The sequence below is a fragment of the Gorilla gorilla genome, chromosome 18 (assembly GCF_029281585.2).
Source record: "Gorilla gorilla gorilla isolate KB3781 chromosome 18, NHGRI_mGorGor1-v2.1_pri, whole genome shotgun sequence".
Classification (NCBI taxonomy): Eukaryota; Metazoa; Chordata; class Mammalia; order Primates; family Hominidae; genus Gorilla; species Gorilla gorilla.
In genome coordinates this window covers 24,153,743-24,175,937 of record NC_073242.2, presented here as the reverse complement: position 1 = coordinate 24,175,937, position 22,195 = coordinate 24,153,743, and positions in this window count along the sequence as shown.

The following is a 22,195-nucleotide window of genomic DNA, read 5'->3' as shown; positions in this document are numbered from 1 at the left end:
GTATGAGAACTGAAGACATTCCCATTTTAATGTTCAGGATTCTCAGTATGGTTGGTACTGCGGGTTCCTAAGTCCTTCAACTTACAACTGAACTGTAATTATCATCAAGAGCATCCTGGGAGGTTCCAGGAACTTGCAGGGGCTCAGGAGAGCGTGGGGTTGCCAGGTGTGGTTTATTTAGAATGCAGAGATTGGGTGACACACACCATGGCTCATAGCATCTTTGCCAGAGGCCACATGACCAGAGTTACAGCTTCAGCCACGCGGGTATGGATGATCCAAGGGGCAGGGGCAGCTGTTTCCTGCCGAAACTCCTGGAGCCTGTTCCACCTGTTGCTCAGGCTGGTGACATAGATCTATCAGGAATGGGTCAGAGGTTACCCTAATAATCTAGGCCTGCAACTTGGTTGAGAGCCCATAAGAGGCTGGCAGCAGCAATCCTCCCCTGTGAATCAGGAAAAGGGAGACCAGGAGGTAAGGACGTTCATATTTCGGCACTGATTCAATGCCAAGGCATGGAGATTTTTCCAAATACAGAGGCTGGAGATTCTGATTCAGCAGGTCTTTGAGGGAAGCCCAGGTGATTCTGATGCAGACCCAGGGTGAAGAAGCACCACATTCGGCTGGGCGTGGTAGCTCACGACTGTAGTCTCAGTTACTTGGGAGTCTGAGGCGGGAGGATCACTTCAGCCTGGGAGTTTGAGGCTGCAGTGAGCTATGATTGCACCACAGCACCCTAGTCTGGTCAGTAGAGTGAGACACTGGCTCTTTGCAATTTTTTTTTTTTTTTGAGACAGGGTCTTGCTCTGTCACCCAGACTGGAGTGCAAAGGTGTGATCTCAGCTTACCACAACCTCCACCTCTTGGGTTCAAGTGATCCTCCTGCCTCAGCCTCCCAAGTAGCTGAGACCACAGGTGTGCACCACCATGCCCGGCTATATTTTTGTATTTTTAGTAGAGAGGGAGTCCCACTATGTTGCCCAGGCCGGTCTTGAACTCCTGAGCTTGAGCTATTTATTGGCCCTCCTTGGCCTTCCAAAGTGTTGGGATTACAGGCATGAGCCACTGCACCTGGCCTGACACTGACTCTTCAAAACAAAACAAAACAAAAACAAACCCCACATTATAGGTTCCACATGATTAGGTGCACGGATGCAGGCACCACATGGCCTTGGTTCAAATCCCAGCTCCACCATGTACTCCATGAAGGGTACTGAGCAAATCACGTAAACTCACTGTGCCTTCATGTCCTCACCATCAGATGGAGCCGATAATCACAGGACCTCACTGATGGGCTGTGGCAGGGAATAAAGTACCTGAGCAGCAGTACCTGTACACTGTAAGTGCCACAAAAATATCAACCATCACTGTGCTTTCTCATTGAACTTCTGCGCAAGCCTGCAAGGAAAGACTCATTGACATTCAGTTTTATAAATGAGAACTGAGGTGAAGCGGCCCTTCCAAGGTCATGCTGACAGTGTTTTATTTGTCAACACACACAAAAACCAAAACCACACTCCATCTTAAATTGCTCAAATGATCTGGGATCTGATGGCCCATACCACCTGTTGCTCTGAAGACAGGAGGGTTGAAGAGTTGTGATCTTTCTCTTCCTTCCTTTCTTTCCTTCCTCCCTCCCTCCCTCCTTCTTTCCTTTCTTTCATTTTTTTTTTTTGACAGAGTTTTGCTCTTGTCGCCTAGGCTGAAGTGCAGTGGCACAATCTCAACTCATTGCAACCTCCGCTTTTTGGGTTCAAACAATTCTCCTGCCTCAGCCTCCCAAGTAGCTGGGATTACAGGTGTGAGCCACCTCGCCCAGCTGGGTTGTGACATTTCTGAAGGTGAAATGTGGCAGTTAAAGAGTGAGGCAAGCTGGGTGTGGTGGCTCACATCTGTAATCCCAGTGCTTTGGGAGGCCCAGGTGGGAGGATTGAGCCCAGGAGTTGGAGACCAGCTTGGGCAACATAGCAAGACCCCATTCTTCAAAAAAAAAAAAGAGTAAGGCAAAAATTCACTCCCATCCTGGATCAACCCTGTGCAGATAACAACTGTAAACTCTGGAAAAAATGTGAAAACCTGAAAGCGCTGAGGAGTGAGCACAAGCAGGCAGGTGCTGGAGTGGTGCTGCCACTTGGGACAAGCCGGGTAAGTGCCTTGTTTTTGAGGGTAGGGCAAGTCTGTGCCAAGGTCTGGGAGTAGCTTAAACCCTGCAAAAAAAACCTGGTTTTATGTGGAAAAACCAGAGGGCAGGGTATGCACAAACACAGTCTCTGGAGATCGAGGCAGGGGGAATCCTGGAAAAGAGAGATCCAGGGAAGGGGAGACCCCAATTCTATATATGGGCCAGGCACAGTGCCTCATGCCTGTAATCCTAGCACTTTGGGAGGGCTGAGGCAGGTGGATCACTTGAGGTCAGGAGTTTAAGACCAGCCTGGCCAACATGGTGAAACCTTGTCTCTACTAAAAATACAAACATCAGCCAAGCGTGATGGCACACGCCTGTAATCCCAGCTACTCGAGAGGCTGAGGTGGGAGAATCGCTGGAACCCGGAAAGTGGAGATTGCAGTGAGGCGAGATCACGCCACTGCACTCCAGCCTGGGCGACAAGAGTGAAACTCTGTCTCAAAAAAAAAAAAAAAAAAAAGGAATTAGATGGCATACTATTTACTGTTGTGGAAAGGTGTCCAAGATATATATAGATAAGTGAAAAGCACAGTAAAAACCAATGTATAATATGCTTCCAAAATTATGTCTATCTATCTGTTTATCTATCTATCTATGTATCTATGTATCTATGTATCTATGTATCTATCTATCTATCTATCTATCTATCTATCTATCTATCTATCTATCTATCTGCAGTTGGCCCTTGAACAACCTGGGTTTGAACTGCTTGAGTCCATGGATTTTTTTCAATAAATGTATTGGAACATGTTTAGGAGATTTGCAATAATTTGAAAAAACTTAGGCTAGGTGTGGTGTCTCATGTCTGTAATCCCAGCACTTTGGGAGGCCAAGGTGGGAGAATTGCTTGAGGCTGGGAGTTCAAGACCAGCCTGGGCAACAAATTGAGACCCTGTCTTTACAAAAAATTAAAGAATTAGCTGGGCATGGTGGTGTGTGCCTGTAGTCCCAGCTACTTGGGAGGCTGAGGTGGGAGGATCACTTGAGCCTAGGAGGTGAAGGTTGTAGTGAGCCGAGATCACACCACTGCACTCCAGGCTGGGTGACAGAGTGAGATCCTGCCTCTGAAAAAAAAAAAAAAACAAAAAGAAAAAGAAAAAAGAAAAAAGAAATTTGCAGACAAACTGCATAGCCTAGAAATATCGAAAAAATTTAAAAAATAGGTATGGCATGAATGCATAAAATATATGTAGATGGTAGCCTATTCTGTTATTTACTACCATAAAATACCCTTGAAACAGTTAAGACTAACTCCTCCTTTTCCTCCTCCTCTTCAGTCTACTCAGCATGAAGTTCTTTTTTTTCTAATAATTTATTCTTTTTCAAGACTCCTAGACCTGAGGCAATTTTTTTTCTTTTTTTTTAAAGACTTTTGGAAGGATGGAGATCTTTATGATAATCTACTTATACGTAACAAATAGTAAATAATTTTTCTCTTCCTTTTGATTTTCTTAATATTTTCTCTAGCTTACTATATTGTAAAAATATAGTATATGATATATTTACCATAAAAAATATGTATTCATCAACTGTCTATGTTATTGATAAGATTTCCAGTCAACAGTGGGCTATTAGTATTAATAGTTAAGTTTTAGGGAAGTCAGAAGATAACATTTGCATTTTCAACTGCATGGAGGGTTGGTGCCCCAAACCTTCATGTTGTCCAAGGGTCAACTGTATATAAATTATGTTTTGTTTATTTTTTTGAGACAGGGTCTGGCTCTATTGCCCAGGCTGGAGTGCAGTGGGGTGATCTCGGCTTACTGCAGCCTTGACCTCCTGGGTTCAAGTGATCCTCCCACCTCAGCCTCCTGAGTAGCTGGGACTAAAGGCATGCACCTTGGCATGTTCAGCTAATTTTTGCATTTTTAGTAGACAGAGGTTTCACCACGTTGGCCAGGCTGGCCTCGAACTGCCGACCTTAAGTGATCCGCCCTCCTCGGCCTCCCAAAGTGCTGGGATTACAGCACCGGGCCTATTTTGTTCCTTTCTATCCCTTATATTTTCTTATAGTGGTTTTGCAGTTTCAGATCTTATGTTTAAATATTCAATCCAGGTTGAGTTCATTCTTGCATAAGGGGTGAGATAACGGTCTGTTTTCCTTGTGCCCGTGGATTTTCAGCTTTAGTTTCATTTGATTTGAAGCGACTTTAGCAAGTGGATGCTATTGATGGCTGCCCCCTAGTGGACTCCCATGAGATTGTGTTTTCGTGGTCTGCTCTTTTCTGCGGGAGGACCTCTACTGGATACCAGCACCTGGCCTCCAGCAGAGGGTAAACAAATTAATACTCCCTAGTGTGGCAAGAATTTAGATAAATCACATTCTTATCCCTGCAGCATGGACACATGCTCGGGGAACAAGATGAAGATCTGCCTTCAATATCACCGTTATGATTACAAGGCTGGACTGGCCGTCAGAGAAGCACAGCAGGACCAGGTGGGGTGGCTTACGCCTGAAATCCCAGCACATTGGGAGGCCGAAGCAGGAGGATCACTTGTGCCTAGGAGTTCAAGACTATCCTGAGCAACATAGCGAGACTCATCTCTACAAAAATTAAAAAATTAGCCAGGGATGGTGGCGTGTGCCTGTAGTCCCAGCTACTCAGGAGGCTGAGGTGGGAAGATTGCTTGAGTCCAGGAAGTCAAGGCTGCAGTAAGCTATGATCACACCACTGCACTTCAGCCTGGGTGACAGAGCAAGTCCCTGTCTTAAAAAAAAAAAAAAAAAGAAAAGAAAAGAAAAAAGAGCCGGGAGCGGTAGCTCACACCTGTAATCCCAGCACTTTGGGAGACTGAGGCTGGTGGATCACCTGAGGTCAGGAGTTCAAGATCAGCCTGACCAACATGGTGAAACCCTGTCTCTAGTAAAAATACAAAAAAATTAGCTGGGTGTGGTGGTGGGCGCCTGTAATCCCAGCTACTCAGGAGGCTGAGGCAGGAGAATCGCTTGAACCCAGGAGGCAGAAGTTGCAGTAGCTGAGATCGCACCATTGCATTCCAGCCTGGGTGACAAGAGCAAAACTCCATCAAAAAAAAGAAAGAAAAAAAAGAAAACGCACAACAGGCTTTAGTCCAATAGTTCTTCAACCTTGAGGCTGGACAATCTTTTGTTGTGGGAGACTGTCCTTTGCGTTGTAAGATGTTTAATTACATGCTTGGTCTTTATATGTTAGATGCTAGTAGCATCCCTTCCCCCATTATGACAACCAAAAATATCTCCACACATTGCCTATGGTCCCTTCTGGGGCCAAGCTGCCCCCATTTTTTTTTTTTAGATGGAGTCTTGCTTTGTCTCCCAGGCTGAAGTGCAGTGGTGTGATGTCGGCTCACTGCAACCTCCACCTCCCGGGTTCAACTGATTCTCCTGCCTCAGCCTCCTGAGTAGCTGGGATTACAGGTGTGCGCCACCATACCCAGCTAATTTTTGTATTTTTAGTAGAGACTGGGTTTCACCATGTTGGCCAGGCTGGTCTCGAATTCCTGACCTCAGGTGATATGCCTGCCTCAGCCTCCTAAAGTGCTGGGATTACAGGCATGAGCCACCACACATGGCCTTTTTTTTTTTTTTTTTTTTTTTTGAGACAGGGTCTCACTCTGTCATCCAGGCTGGAGTGCAGTGGTGCAATCACAGCTTACGACAGCCTCGATTTCCTGGGTTCAGGCAATCCTCCCACTTCAGCCTCCTGAGTAGCTAGGACTACAGGCATGTGTCACCATGTCCAGCTGATTTTTTAATTTTTATTTTTACTAGAGACGGGATCTTGCTGTGTTACCTGGGCTGGTCTCAAGCAATCTGCCCTCCTCAGCCTCCCAAAGGGCTGGGATTACAGGCATGAGCCACTGTGCCCAGCCAGCAGATTAGTCTTGGTGAAAGGGAGCCCATGTTATTGAGCTCTTAGCAAGCCTCTCTGTGCCACCATGGTTAGTCTATTCAAGGACCCACTGTGCCAACACAGTTACGGCTGGGTACACAATCTGGCGGGCCTCCACTGGACCAGTCAGCCTGTCCGCCCAGTTGTTTAATGCTGTCTTTTGGAAGATACCCTCTGGTGGGCATTGACATGAGACTTGAAGATCCACACAGTTGGCACCTCTCCCACAAATCCATCTACATACTTCTGCTTCAGGTTCTCCTGTCTTCCAATCTCACTCCTTCAAGGCTCCCTGCCAACCATTTAAGCTATTCACCACTGCCAAGATGTCTGCATATACGCTCATGTCAGGCAACTTCTCTCTTCTCACAAAGTCGATGGCCGGGTATACCATCCAAAGCTTGTCCAGCCTTCCTAAGCTGCCCCTGCCTGGGAGTCTAGTGTAGCAGCAGGACATCTTCAGCTCTCACCAAGAGAGGAGATATCCCATGCATAAACTTGGCTTGGGGTCTCTCCTTCTCCATCAACCATACATAAGAAACCCTTGGCCGGGCGCGATGGCTCACACCTGTATTCCCAACACTTTGAGAGGCCAAGGTGGGTGGATCACGAGGTCAGGAGATCGAGACCATCCTGGCTAACATGGTGAAACCCCGTCTCTACTAAAAATACAAAAAAAAAAAAAAAAAAAAATTAGCCAGGAGTAGTGGTGGGTGCCTGTAGTCCCAGCTACTCGGGAGGCTGAGGCAGGAGAATGGCGTGAACCCGGGAGGTGGAGTTTGCAGTGAGCCGAGATCGCGCTACTGCACTCCAGCCTGGGCGATAGAGCGAGACTCTGTCTCAAAAAAAAAAAAGAAACCCTTCATGAGGATGTAAGCTTGAGCTGAGGAAGGCATCAGAGCAATGAGGCAGGCAGGGAACATGTAGGTCTGGGTCACATCTTTCTATAACTTAATTGAACTTTGGACCTGCCCAGGACTGACCCTGAAGGTGCTGTTTCCACTGTACTACGGATTTCTGCTGTACTTTTCAAGCTAAAGACTTGGTGGGTCTGACAATTGCTGGCTCACGATAGGCATCCCATGGTTAAGTACTCCATCTCTACTAGGGCCCAGTAGCATGCCAGGAGCTGCTTTTTCCAATGTTGAAGAGTTCTCTGTTGCAGATGGCATGGCCTTGCTCCAGAACCCTATGGGTATTTGTTGTAACTCTCTAGTGGGGCTTGCCAGAGATTCCACATGGTGTCATTTTCCACCCCAGATAGCTCTATGCCGTGGGACCTGCCATGCTGCATGGCCCAAGTTGCAGAACCATTTGTATTGCAGCTGAAACCTACTACAAAGCTCTATTTCACTCTACATCTACTTCAAAACTAATATATTTTTTTTCTGAGTTAGCAAGAAGCAGGAGCCCAAAGGATGGTATGAGCTGTCTCTAAAACACCAAAGACCTTGCTAATGCTAGGTTTTTCTTTTTTTCTTTTTTTTTCTTCCAAGACGGAGTCTTGTTCTGTCACCAGGCTGGAGTTCAGTGGAGGGATCTTGGCTCACTGCAACTTCCGCCTCCCTGGCTCAAGCAATTCTCCTGCCTCAGCCTCCCAAGTAGCTGGGACTACAGGCATGTGCTACTATGCCCGGCTAATTTTTGTATTTTTAATAGAGACGGGGTTTCACCATGTTGGCCAGGCTGATCTCGATCTCTTGACCCCATGATTCGCCTGCCTTGGCCTCCCAAAGTGCTGGGATTACAGGTGTGAGCCACCATGCCTGACCAATGCTAGGTTTTTCTTAGTGATAGTAAGTGCATGGTGCAGGCCAGGCACGGTGGCTCATGCCTGTAATCCCAGCACTTTGGGAGGCTGAGGTGGGCAGATCACCTGAGGTTAGGTGAGACCAGCCTGGCCAACATGGTGAAACCCTGTCTCTACTAAAAATACAAAATTAGCTGGGCGCACTGGTGCGCACCTGTTATCCCAGCTACTCAGGTGGCTGAGACAGAAGAATCACTTGAACCGGGGCGGGGGAGGTTGCAGTGAGCTGAGACTCTGTCAAAACAAACAAACAAACAAACAAAAAACAAGAAAGTAAGTGCATGGTCCAATATTCTTTCCTCTGTCTTGGAGGAGACGTCTTTCTATGCCTCAGACCACTAGGCTGCAAGGAAAACTTCACCAACGTGACAGGTTCCTGGATCTTTGTAGGATTTATCTACCATCCTGTGGCACACCAGAATGTTCAGATATCTTCCACTTCTTACTCACCAGGTCTGATTGACATGGCGTCATCAATATAGTGGACCTGAGGGATGTTCTGTGGGAGGCCCAGAAGATCAAGGCCCCTTGGGACTATGTTGTGACAGACAGCAGGAGAGTTACTATAGCTCTGGGCTAGACCTCAAATGTGTACAACTGTCTGTCCCAAGTGAATTGAACTGCTCGAGACTCGCCTATCTGATGGGGATTGAAAAGAACTCATCTGACTGGGCACAGTGGCTCATGCCTATAATCCTAGCACTTTTGGAGGCTGAGGTGGGAAGATTGCTTGACGGCAAGAGAGTGAGACCAGCCTGGGCAACATGGCAAGACCCCATCTCTACAAAATAAAATAAAATAAAAAGATGAGCCACACATGGTGGTGTGTGCCTGTAGTCCCAGCTACTCAGGAGGCAAAGGTGGGAGGATCACTTGAGCCTGGGAGGTTGAGGCTGCAGTGAGTCGTGATCATGCCACTGTACTCCAGCCTTGCTGACAAAGCCAGACCTTGTCTCAAAAAAGAATTTAAAAAAAGAATAGAACTCATCTGCCAGATCAACAGCTGCTTGTTCAGTTCAGGGGCTGTGTTGATTTGCCCTGGTGAAGATTTCCAAAGAGCAAGAGGCAGATGCTGAAGATTTTGATTAGGGGAGTGATATAATTACATTTGCATTGTAAAGGGCCACTTGGGATTCTGTGTGGGGAAGTGATTGGAGAAGAGGGCAAGAATAGACGCAGTAAGACCTTATATTTTATGTTCTTCCCAAATTTGCACCCAGCTAGCTTGGCTGGCAGAGCATGAGGCTCTGAAAACACACACACAGACACACACACACAGACACACACACGTGTGCATTTGGAGTTGTTGGTCTGGTGGGCTTAGCTCTATTCACTAAGGTGAGGGAATAGGAGCTAGGATTGATCTGATGCATCTGTTAAGGTGAATAACATGAGTGGTTGTAATGAGAGGTCTCCCCAAAGCTCAGCGTTCTACACAATAAAAATGTATTTCTTACAATGTAATAGAATGCAGGTCATTCAGGGACCACTGCTATGAACTGAACTGTGCTCTCCTCGCCCCAATTCATATGTTGAAGCCCTGACCCCCAGTGTGATGGAATTTAGAGATGGGGCCTTTGGGAGCTAATTAGATTTAGAGGAAGTCACCATGGTAGCGCCTTCATGATGGGAGTAGTGTTCTCATAAGAAAAGACGCTAGAGCAGGCACCAGTGCTCTCTCTCTGTCTGCCAATGTGAGAACACAGTGAGAAGGTGGCTGTCAGCCAGCCAGGAAGAGGGCCCTCCCCAGAACCTGACATGCTGACTCCCTGATCTCATACTTACTTACTTTCTTTCTTTCTTTCTTTCTTTCTTTCTTTCTTTCTTTCTTTCTTTCTTTCTTTCTTTTTTTTTTGAGACAGAATCTCACTCTGTCACCCAGGCTGGAGTGCAGTGGTGCCATCTTGGCTCACTGCAGCCTCTGCCTCCTGGGTTCAAGCGATTCTCCTACTTTGGTCTTCTGAGTAGCTGGGATTACAGGCACCTATCACCATGCTGACTAATTTTTGTGTTTTTAATTAGAGAAAAGGTCTCACCATGTTGGCCAGGCTGGTCTCGAAATCCTGACCTCAGGTGATCCACCCACCTCAGCCTCCCAAAGTGCTGAGATTATAGGCGTGAGCCACCATGTCCTGATCTCATACTTTCAACTTCCAGGACTGTGAGAAAATAAATCTCTGTTTTTGAAGCCACCTAGTTGATGGTGTTTTGTTATGGCGGCCTGAGTTGACTAGTACAGATCCCATTTAGGACCTTGAATTTTTCTAATCAACTGGGAGATGGGGAAAAACAATGGAAGACAGCACGTAGGAGGTTTCACTGGGCCAGTCTTGGAAGTGGTGCCTTGCTTATGCTCAGTTTATTGGCCAGACTCAGTCACATGACTACTCCTAACTGCAAGGGAGGCTGGGAAATGTAGTCCAGTTTTGTGCTCAGGAAGAAGAAGAAATGGGCTGGGTAAGAACCTGAAGAATCTCTGCCACAACTTGAGAACCAGGAAACAAAACACAGTAGTGCTAAACGTAACTTGTCATGTCCCAGTAGCCCCATGGAGCCAGGCTATCTTCCAATGGAAGGAGGAATTGTCTGAGTTATTATAAATGTCTTGTTTACCAACATCTTGTCTTTACCAACAAGACCATACTAATGTCTTGTTTCCCATCAAAAGGCGGCCATCTCTGCCAGGTCACTCAGGCAGGTGGAGCAGGTCACTGGGGAATCCAGGAGGTGATATTTGGAGACCCTGGCAGGAAGGTAGATGGGTAAATAGGTTGTCAGAAGTGATATGGCCCCAGGCATCCAGGCTGGGGTCCAAGGGTGAGATTCTGATCCCTGAGTTACAGAGAGGGAATATTAAACTAGGCAAGATTCTAGGTGTATGCAGGTGGTCCAGCCTGGAATTTAGGCAGAGAGGAGAGAAAAGTCCAACTTTAAAAGTAATGGCAAAAACCGCAACTACTTTTGCAGCAACCTAATAAATCTGAAGTCTAAGGTCAGGAGTTGACTAGAAGCCTGGATTACTGGATGCAGAGCCTCACACTCTTGGGTTCAGAACTCTTGATCTCCACCTGTCTAAAGCTATCTAAAGTCTTCATTGGTCTCTCAAATGGAGTGGGATAATAGTGGAAACTTGTTATTTTTCCTTGAGCAGCACCTGTTTTCATTTTTTTTCTGCTTTAAGAACTTTTTTTTTCTTTGAAGAGCTACTCCTCACTGACTCTCAGTCCATGCAGCTTTAGCGGTGCTGAGCACAGTCCCCTGGTTCCAGGGTTAGGAGTGGGACCCAATCCTGGCCAGTCAGAGTCACTGCCATGGTTCATGGATGGACCCATGACTCCGCTGGAACCCATAAGAGTCAAGCGTGTCATGAGAGAATGTGAACCAGAAGAAGAAGAGTAGTCAGGCGTGGAATTTTTGCTGGAATCATTGGGCAAAAAGTCCCCTTTCTAAGCCAGTTATTTCAGTACAGCATTTTTCTTTTTCTTTTTTTTAGATCTGTCAGCAGGAAGTATGTACAGCATATTTCTTTTTTTTTTTGTACTGCTACCCCACAGGCAGTGTGCCCAGAGTAGGCTGTATAGCATATTTTAAATTGTGAGTTGTGACCCATTAATGGCTTGTTATACAATTTAGTAATTATAATCAACATTTGGCCAAGCGCGGTGGCTCATGCCTGTAATCCCAGCACTTGGGGAGGCCAAGGCGGATGGATCACTTAAGGTCAGGAATTTGAGACCAGCCTGGCCAACATGGTGAAACTCCCTCTCTACTAAAAACTACAAAATTTAGCCGGGCGTGGTGGTGAGCACCTGAAATCCCAGCTACTTGGGAGGCTGAGGTGGGAGAATCGCTTGAACCCAGGAGGCAGAGGTTGCAGTGAGCCAACATTGCGCCAATGCACTCCAGCCTGGGTGACAGAGTGAGACCCTGTCTCAAAAAATAATAATAATAATAATAAATAAAATTTAAAAATCAACATTTAACAAACAATGCAGTATAGAGTAGAACTAACAGGGTGCATCATATATAGTAAGAATAAATATTGTTTCGGGAACTTTATATTTATATGAACGTATATTGAGTCATGATGTAAATGACATCATAGGTTGAGTTGCATGGAAATGATCTGAAAGACGAAAGACACATCTCTTCGCGGACATAGTGGTTGACTCTCTGAAATTCATTACCCCCAGATAATTATCTTAAGTTAATCATAATAATCCATTTTCTTGGCAGTGACTAGTTCAAGGGTGGACAAGTTAAAATCAATTTGGGCCAAGAGGTGCAAAGAAAGTCTTGCTGGGAACTTCTGAAAAGGATGCTTTAATACATTGAAGCCAGATCGAGGATGAAGCTGGTGCTGTGAATGGGCAGAGTAAAGAGACAGAATAAAGATTCATCTCGGTGCAGATGAATCAACTGAGCTGAAAGCCCAGCCCACCTCTGGCCTCTGTCTCTGGGTGCTGTCTGTCTTGTTGAGTCAGCTTTTTGGTTATGAGTCTCCAAAAAGCATCTTAACTGGTAGAGGTATCCATAGGATGTAGACCTGGGGCTGCTTGGGGTCATCTGTGCCATTTCATAGCGACAGCCTGCCTCCCACAGAAGCCAGCACAGAAAAACTGAACTAAGGGGTTTAAAAGGACACATTCCCAAAGCTACTTTTTGGGACACCCAATCCAGTAGTGCCTGGCATATTCAGTATGCCAGGCCTATAAACCCACCCTCTCTATTTTTAAGCCAATTTGTACTGAGGTTCTGCAACTTGGAACCAAGGAGTCCTGATTTTCTTTTTCTCCTTCCCTTCCTTCTCTTTCTTCCCTTCTTTTTTCTTTCTTTTTCTTTCTTTCTTTCTTTCTTTCTTTCTTTCTTTCTTTCTTTCTTTCTTTCTTTCTTTCTTTCTTTCTTCCTTCCTTCCTTCCTTCCTTTCTTCCTTTCTTTCTTTCTTTCTTTCTTTCTTTCTTTCTTTCTTTCTTTCTTTCTCTCTCTCTCTCTCTCTCTCTCTCTCTCTCTCTCTCTCTCTCTCTCTCTCTCTCTTTCTTTCTTTCTTCTTTTCTGAGATGGAGTTTTGCTCTGTCACCCAGGTTGGAGTGCAATGGCACAATCTCAGCTCACTTCAACCTCTGCCTCCTGGGTTCAAGCAATTCTCCTGCCTCAGCCTCCTGAATAGCTGGGACCACAGAAACATGCCACCATGCCTGGCTAATTTTTGTATTTTTAGTAAAGATGGGATTTCACCGTGTTGGCCAGGCTGTTCTCAAACTCCTGACCTCAGGTGAACTGCCTGCCTCCGCCTTCTAAAGTGCTGGGATTACAGGCGTGAGCCACTGCACTGGGCCCAAAGAGTCCTGACTCATAAGCTTGAGCTGGAATGTGAGACAGTGAAATTGCTCCCGCTCTGGGATGGAAAGAGTAGCAAAAACAGGAAACCAAGCAGGCTGTAATGGAAATGCTCTGACTTGACTTGGCAATTTGTTGGCACATACAATTGGTAGAAAAATCACTTAAAGATCTGCTGTTGAAACAAACTAGAGTTGGCTCAGAGCCAGGTACCATAACATAAGAATCAGGTAGGCTGAGCATTGTGGCATATGCCTATAATCCCAGCACTTCGAGAGGCCAAGGCAGGAGGATCACTTGAGGCCAGGAGTTCGAGACCAGCCTGGGCAACATCGTGAGGCCCTATCTCTACAAAAAATAATTTAAATAAGTTAGTGAGGCATGGTGGTGCACAAATGTAGTCTCAGCTACTTGGGAAGCTGAGGTGGGAGAATGACTTGAGCCCAGGAGGTCAAGGTTGCAGTGAGCTACAATTGGGCCACTGCACTCCAGCCTGGGTGATAGGGCAAGATCCTATTTCAAAAAAAAAGAATCTGATGGACTTAGGGGGTTTATGGGGTGGCATAGCAAGACAGTCAGTGCCCCACCCAAATCCTCACGCACTCACTGTCCCTTTTCATGCTGACTGCATCCTGCTGTGAGCAGCTGCATCTGTCAGCCCAAATACTTTCTCTTAGACTGTGAGTGCTGGGGAGCTAATGTACTGGAAGCAGCCATTGACAACACAGATGGGCAACGAAAGATAAACACCCCACTCCTTGTTCCTCAGCAGGGAAGGATCACCCTGAGAGTGTTTATTTTATTTTTATTTATTTATTTTTTAGACAAGGTCTTTCTCTGTGGCCCAGGCTGGAGTACAGTGGTGCAATCACAGCTCATTGCAATCTTGACCTCCTGGGCTCAAGCGATCCTCCCACCTCAGCCTCTAGAGCAGATGGGACTACAGGTGAGTGCCACTGCACTAGCCTTATTTCCTCATTTTTTTTTTTGGTAGAGATGAGGGCTCTCTATGTTGCCCAAGCTAGACTTGAACTCCTGGACTCAAGGGATCCACCCGTTTAGGCTCCCCCAAGTGCTGGGATTACAGGTGCGAGCCATCACACTTAGCTTGAGAGTGTTTTTTTTTTTTTTTTTTTTTCTTGAGACAGAGTCCCGCACTGTTGCCCTGGCTGGAGTGCAATGGTGCAGTCTCTGCTCACTGCAACCTCTGTCTCCCAGGTTCAGGTGATTCTCCTGCCTCAGCCTCCGGAGTAGCTGGGACTACAGGCACATGCCACCACGCCTGGCTAAATTTTCGTATTTTTAGTAGAGATGGGGTTTCACTTTGTTGACCAGGCTGGTCTCAAACTCCTGACCTTGTGATCCGCCCGCCTCGGCCTCCCAAAGTCCTGGGATTACAGGCATGAGAGAGTGTCCTAAACTGTCTCAGATGTACCCAGTGGGATCAGCCCCAGTTCCCCACAGCAGTAACCTACTTAGTCAAGTGCCCTTTCTTTGTGTCTTTCCCTCCCCTGTCTTACTTCCCGTCAGGGACTGAACTGTGTGCTCCCCTCCCAATTCACATGTTGAAGTCTCAACCCCCAGTGCTTCAGAACGTGACTGCATTTGGAAATAGGGCTTTTCAAGAGGTGATTAAGCTAAAATGAGGCTGTAAGGGTGGGCCCTAATCCAATCCGACTGTTGTACTTAACAGAGGAGATTAGGACACAGAGAGACACCAGGCATCTGCCTGCACAGACAGACAACCATGTGAAAAGGCAGCAGGAGGTCAGCCACCTGCAGCCAAGGAGAGAGGCCTCTGAGGAAACCAACCCTGCCGGCACTTTGATCTTGAACTTCCAGCCTCCAGAACTGTGAGAAAGTATATTCCTGTTGTTTAAGCCACCCAGTCTACGGCATTTTGTTTTGGCAGCTTTAGCAGACTAATACACTTCCCCATTCCCCCACAGTGCTTCCTGGGGTCGAGTCTCAGAAAAATGATTTGCACTTTAATCCTTATCTCAGGGGCCAGGTGCGAAGGGGCTCACGCCTGTAATCCCAGCACTTTGGGAAGCCGAGGTGGGCAGATCACCTGAGGTCAGGAGTTCAAGAGCAGCCTGACCAACAGAGTGAAACATCGTCTCTACTAAACTTACAAAATGTAGCTGGGTGTGGTGGCACATTGCTGTAGTCCCAGCTACTCAGGAGGCTGAGGCAGGAGAATCCCTTGAACCCGGGAGGCAGAGGTTGCAGTGAACTGAGATCGTGCCACTGCACTACAGCCTGGGTGACAGAGTGACTTCGTCTAAAAAAAAAAAAAATTATCTCAGGAACCCAACTCGCAGACCAACAATGCATACGTAAGTACATGGAACCACATGGAACTTTGTAGATCAAACAACAGTGCCCGGAAATCAGGGACAAAGTATTATAGTACAGTGGTTAAAAGTGTGAGATTGCATGGTGGTTTGTGCCTATAGTTCCAGCTACGTGAGAGGCTGAGACAGGAGGATTGGTTGAGGCCAAGAGTCTGAGGCTGCAGTGAGCTATGATTGTGCCACTGCACTCTAGTCTCGGCAACAGAGCAAGATCCCGTCCTTAAGATAAAAATTAAGGGAAAAGAAAAGAGGTCTCAGTGACTCATGCCTGTGATCCTAGCACTTTGGAAGGCCAAGATGGGAGGGTTGTTTGATCCCAGGAGTTCAAGACCAGCCTGGGCAACACAGTGAAACCCTATCTTTACAAAACATTTTAAAAAAATGAAAAATAAAAAAAAGTAGCCAGGCATGGTGGTGTGCACCTATAGTCTCAAATTCTTGGAAGGCTGAGGTGGGTGGATTGCTTGAGCCTGGGAGATTGAGGCTGCAGTGAATCATAATCGTGCCACTGCACTCCAGCTTGGGTGACAGAGCAAGACCTTGTCTCATTAAAAAAAAAAAAAAAAGAAAGAAAAGAAAAGGAAAAAAAAAGGTGAAATTTGGAGTCAGGCAGAACTGGACTCAGGCTCTGGATCTGTGGATGGAGTAAAAGAAAATTAAGCCCTAGTATCCCCATCTTTGCTGAATTTCTAGTCCAGGTAAGAAGACCAGGCCGGGTGCAGTGGCTCACAACTGTAATCCCAGTACTTTGGGATACCTGAGGCAGGTGGATCACTTGAGGTCAGGAGATTGAGACCAGCCTGGCCAACATGGTGAAATCCCGTCTGTACTAAAAATATAAAAATTAGCCAGGCATGGTGGTGGGTGCCTGTAGTCCCAGCTACTTGGGAGGCTGAGGCATGAGAATCGCTTGAACCCAGGAGACAGAGGTTGCAGTGAGCTGAGATCACACCACAGCACTCCAGCCTGGGTGACACAGCAAGAGTCTGTCTCAAAAAAACCAAAAACACAAACAAAAAAACAACAACAAACAAATAAACCAAAAACTAGCCACCCAGAAAATGAGCTGGCATTCCTAGTGTCATAGCAAGAAGATCATTTGCCTGGGCAACGGGGACCTCAGTTCTGGTAGCAACGGATTAATCTCCAAGCCTTTTGCGGGCAGGGTAGGGATCTTGTGTGTTTTGCTTTCCATTTATTTCCAGTGTCCAGCACTATGCTGAAGACTGAGTGATAAATTAGCATTGAATGAAGGATGGAGTATGACTTTGGGCTAGGCTGTTTAGCACTGCAGCTTCTAGGTGTAAGAAGTGGGTGTAATAACCTTTGTCATAGGATGTGTGTGTTGTTTCAATGATGTAAGGGAAGGGCTTTATCCACTGGGTCACCTGTCTGGATGCAACGTGATGGTTTTCTCCAGCCAGGCGCTGTGCCCTGTGGATAAACAAGAAGGCTCTGAGGCCAGACAGGGTTGGGAGACCCCAACCCTGCCACTTACAATCTGTGTGGACTTCAATGAGGTGCTTAAATTCAGCATCTAGTAAGCTGTCAATAAAAGCTACTCAATAAAGCGTCCTGCCAGGGCGGGGACTTCGCTTTGCCACATTTGAGCATCTCCCGCCAGCTTTGTACTGTTTTCTGCTTGCCCACTAGAGGTCAGGCTAACCCCAAAGTTCAAAGCTCCTAAACCCAGCCCCAAACACCATTTCTAAAGTGTCCAGGCAGGGCGCGGTGGCTCACGCCTGTAATCTCTGCACTTTGGGAAGCTGAGGCGGGAAGATCACTGGAGCCCAGGAGTTCCAGACCAGCCTGAGCAACAAAGTGAGACCTCCAAAATACGAAAAAATTAGCCAGCAGTTGTGACGAGGGCCTATTGTCCCAGCTACGTGGGAGGCTAAGCTGGGAGGATTGCTTGAGCCCTGGAGGTTTAGGCTGGCTGCAGTGAGCTATGATTGTGCTGTTTCACTCCAGCCTGGGAAACAGAGCGAGACCCAGCCTGAAAAAAGTGTCGGGAGGGGAAGATGACTTAACCTGTGAAACCGCGCTGGTCATACAAACACATTTTCCAAGGCTGCTCTCTGTCCTTCTCAACCAACCCTCGGATTTTATCACTAGACTAAGAGAATGGAGATTTTTATTGAGGGCAAATTTATTGAGTTACTTCTGAGAAATCATCAGGGAACAAAGGACACAAAAGAAAGCGAAAGCTGCAGGTAATAATAACAATTTCCGAGTATTGACGATGTATTGGGAACTTAAATAATTTTACACTTATTAACTGATTTCATGATTGTAACACTCTATGGGGTAGGTATAGTTTCATGTTACAGATGAAAAGCCGGCACGGAGATGTAGCACTGGGCTCTTAATCACAGTGCGATGCTGAGATTGGCAAGAGCCTGACTGCCATTAGGAACCAGCTGATTTATTTCAGGCCTGGGATCTATGAAATACAAAAGGCTTTGAGCATTTCCCAGGTGCAGATATTTTTGTTGTTGTTGTTTTTTGTTGTTTTGAGATGGAGTCTCGCTCTGTTGCCCAGGCTGGAGTGCAGTGGGGTGCTCTCGACTCACTGTAACCTCCACCTCCTGGGTTCAGGTGATTCTCCTGCCTCAGCCTCCTTAGTAGCTAGGACTATAGGTACGTGCAACCATGCCCGGCTAATTTTTGTGTTTTTAGTAGAGACAAGATTTTGCCATGTTGGACACACCGGTCTTGAAGTCCTGCCCTCAGGTGATCTGCCTGCCTCGGCCTCCCAAAGTGCTGGGATTACAGGCGTGAGCCACCGTGCCCAGCCCCCAGGTGCGGATGTTTTTGGTCTTTGAGACACATCTTTTGGGTTCGTTGAACCAGGGAGAAAACTCTCCACCTCCCTCCTTCATTTATCTCTGTCTGTGGCTCTTTGGGAGTCACACAGACATGGGTTCAAATCTTGGCACTGCTGTTTGCCAGCCGTGTGGTCTGGGTAAGTATGTACTTTGCTGAGCCTCAGTTTCCTCTACTGTAAAATGTAGAATTTTTCTCACAGGCCACTCTCCAATCTCTCTGACTCCTCTTCTGTCTCCTCTGGAATGTGAGTTCCTGGAGGAAAGTTTCCTTCTTGGCCAGGCACAGTGGCTCACGCCTGTCATCCTAGCACTTTGGGAGGCTCAGGTGGAGGATCACTTGAGCCCAGGAGTTCGAGACCAGCCTGGGCAACATAGTGAGGCCCTGTATCTGCAAAAATTTAAAAATTAGCCATATGAGGTGGCATGCATGTGTAGTCCCAGCTACTCAGGAGGCTGAGGCAGGAGGCTGACTGAGCCCAGGAGTTTAAGCCTGCAGTAAGTTATGATTGTGCCGCTGCACTCCAGCCTGGGAGACTCTGTCTGGAAAGAAAAAGAAAGAAGGAAGGAAGGAAGGAAGGGAGGGAGGAAGGAAGGAAGGAAGGAAAGAAAGAAAGAAAGAAAGAAAGGAGGGAGGGAGGGAAGGAGGGAAGGAGGGAAGGAAGGAAGGAAGGAAAGAAAGGAGGGAGGGAGGGAGGGAGGGAAGGAGGGAATGAGGGAAGGAGGGAAGGAAGGAAGGAAATTTCTAATGTCCAGAACAGCCTGGCATATGTTAGATGCTTAAGAAATAAATGCTGATGGCTGCCTGATGCTTCCCACTGAATGTCCCTTAAAGTGTAAGTCTATATTCCCATTGAAAGTGCAGAACTTCAATGATTTGCTAATGACTGTCAAGCAGCCATTCATTCATGGATGCATGCGTTCATTGCTGAACACTTGTGCATTGGAGGCTGGGCATGGTGACTCACACCTGTTATCCCAGCAGTTTGGGAGGCTGAAGCAGGCGGATCATTTGAGGTCAGGAGTTCCAGACCAGCCTGGCCAACATGGCAAAACCCCATCTCTACTAAGAATACAAAAATTAGCTGGGCGTGCTGGCGCATGCCTGTAATCCCAGCTACTTGGGAGGCTGAGGTAGGAGAATCACTTGAACCTGGGAGGTGGAGGTTGCAGTAAGCTGAGATTGCACCACTGTACTCTAGCCTGGGTGACAGAGCTAAACTCCGTCTCAAAAAAAAAAAAAAAAAAAAGTAGGAGCCTGCTCTCAAGAACTTCAAGTCCAGCATGAGACAAGCTGGCCATTATGGAGTTCCAGCCTCAACAGTCCCACCCTTGGCTGGCCCCACCATCCATGTGCGTTTTCTGTGTATTTGATCCTTGCCCACTTAGAAGTGGAACTCGCTGGGCCAGGTGCAGTGGCTCATGCCTGTAATCCCAGCGCTTTGGGAGGCCGAGGCGGGCGGAACACGAGGTCAGGAGATTGAGACCATCCTGGCCAACATGGTGAAATGCCATCTCTACTAAAAATACAAAAAATTAGCCGGGCGTGGTGGCGGGTGCCTATAGTCCCAGCTACTTGGGAGGCTGAGGCAGGAGAATGGCATGAACCTGGGAGGCAGAGTTTGCAGCGAGCCGAGATTGCGCCACTGCACTCCAGCCTGGGTGACAGAGTGAGAATCCATCTCACAAAAAAAAAAAAAAAGAAGTGGAACTCGCTGTGGCCATGCCATGCTCTTCTCTTTTGCTCTTCTGGATTGCTTGAGCCCAGGAGGTTGAGTCCAGTCTGGGTAACATAGGGAGACCCCATCTCTTAATAAACAAAAAACACCAGCCTGGGCAACATGGTAAAACCCTGTCTCTACCAAAAATACAAAAATTAGCTGGGCACAGTGGTGTACGCTTGTAGTCTCAGCTGCTGGGGAGGCTGAGGCAAAAGAATCACTTGAACCCAGGAGGCAGAGGTTGCAGTGAGCCGAGATCAAGCCACTGCACTGCAGCCTGGGAGGTGTGGGTCACATTCTTGGACAGACTGAGGATCAGGTGCTGTATTAGTCCATTATCACACTGCCATTAAAAAAAAACCTAAAATTGAGTAATTTATAGAGAAAAGAGTTTTAATTGTCTCATGGTTCTGCAGGCTCTACAAGAAGCATGGCTGGGAAGGCCTCAGGAAACTTACAGTCGTGGAAGAAGGGGAAGCAGGCACATCTTACATGGCTGGAGTAGGAGGAGGAGAGAGAGGTGGGAGGTGATACACTTTAAACAACCAGATTTCATGCTGGGTGCGGTGGCTCATGCCTATAATCCCAGCACTTTGGGAGGCCAAGGCAGGCGGATCACCTGAAGTCAGGAGTTCAAGACCAGCCTGGCCAACATGGTGAAACGCTGTCTCTACAAAAATACAGACACACACACAAATTAGCTGGATGTAGTGGTGGATGCCTGTAATCCCTGCTACTCAGGAGGCTGAGGCAAGAGAATCGCTTGAACGCAGGAGGCAGAGGTTGCAGTGAGCTGAGATCATGCCACTGCACTCTAGCCTGGGTGATAGAGCAAGACTCCGTCTCAACAAAACAAAACAAAAAACAAAACCAAAATAAACAACCGGATCTCATGAGCACTCATGAGCAGCACCAAGGGGGAAATCCACCCCCATGATCCAATCACCTCCCACCAGGCCCTGCCTCCAACATTGGGGATTACGATTTGGCATGAGATTTGGGTGGGGACATGGACCCAAACCATTTCAGGGGCATAAATCAAGACTCCTGGGGCTGAGTGTGGTGGGTCATGCCTGTAATCCCATCACTTTGGGAGGCTGAGGAGGATGGATCACTTGAGTCCAGGAGTTCGAGACCAGCCTGGAAAACATAGCGGGACACCATCTCTACAAAAAGTAAAAAAATAAAACATTATCCAGGCATGGTGGTGCACACCTGTAGTCCCAGCTACTTGAGAGGCTAAGGTGGGAGGATGGCTTGAGCCCAAGAGGTTGAGGCTGCAGTGAGCCAAGCTGGTACCATTGCATTCCAACCTGGGTGGCAGAGGAGACCCTGACTCAAAACAACAACACGAAACAAAACAAAACAAAAACTCCAGTTTCCTCTTATATGGTTGTAGCAGGAAGAAGTGGGGGAGGAGGTGCGTGTGTGTGTTTAAACCTTTTTTTTTTTTGGCAAGCACACATGTGCACAACCCAATATACACATCACGCTTACTTCTCTTTTCTTGGGGTAAGCCCCAGCATGACCACCCTCAGGCAGGTCTATTCTTCTCTCTGGGCCTCATTTTCCTTATCTGCTCAATGAAGCTGATGGATACAGCGCTTTCCAAGGTACCTTTTCACAATAACATGTTCTCAACCAGTCTGCAGGTATTCCCCTCCTAGGGAGACGTTTCTTGCATCTTTCCCACACACATGGCCCTGCACGCACACACAGACACAGAGCTGCAGTGTGTGCACATCTATCCCACACTCTGTCCCTCCAAGCCTTCCTACCCTGGACTATCTGGACTAGTAAGGAATGAAACAAGAAACACACGGTCCAGGTCATGGTGGTGAGGGTGAGGGAGGCAGAGTCCCAGAGGCCTGTTCTCACCCTTAGGAGGTTCTGGGGCAGGAGGTCTGGGTCACATTCTTGGACAGATGCTGGAGGCCAGCTCTGCCCTAGTCTATGATCGAGGCCAGGCACTCTTTGAACTGATGGATACGGGGAAGCAGTACTTTTGAGCCCTCTCTAGACCCAGCTTTACCCCTACAAGCTCTGCAAATCACTTCTTTGTATTTAACTTTTTTTTTTAAATTTAGA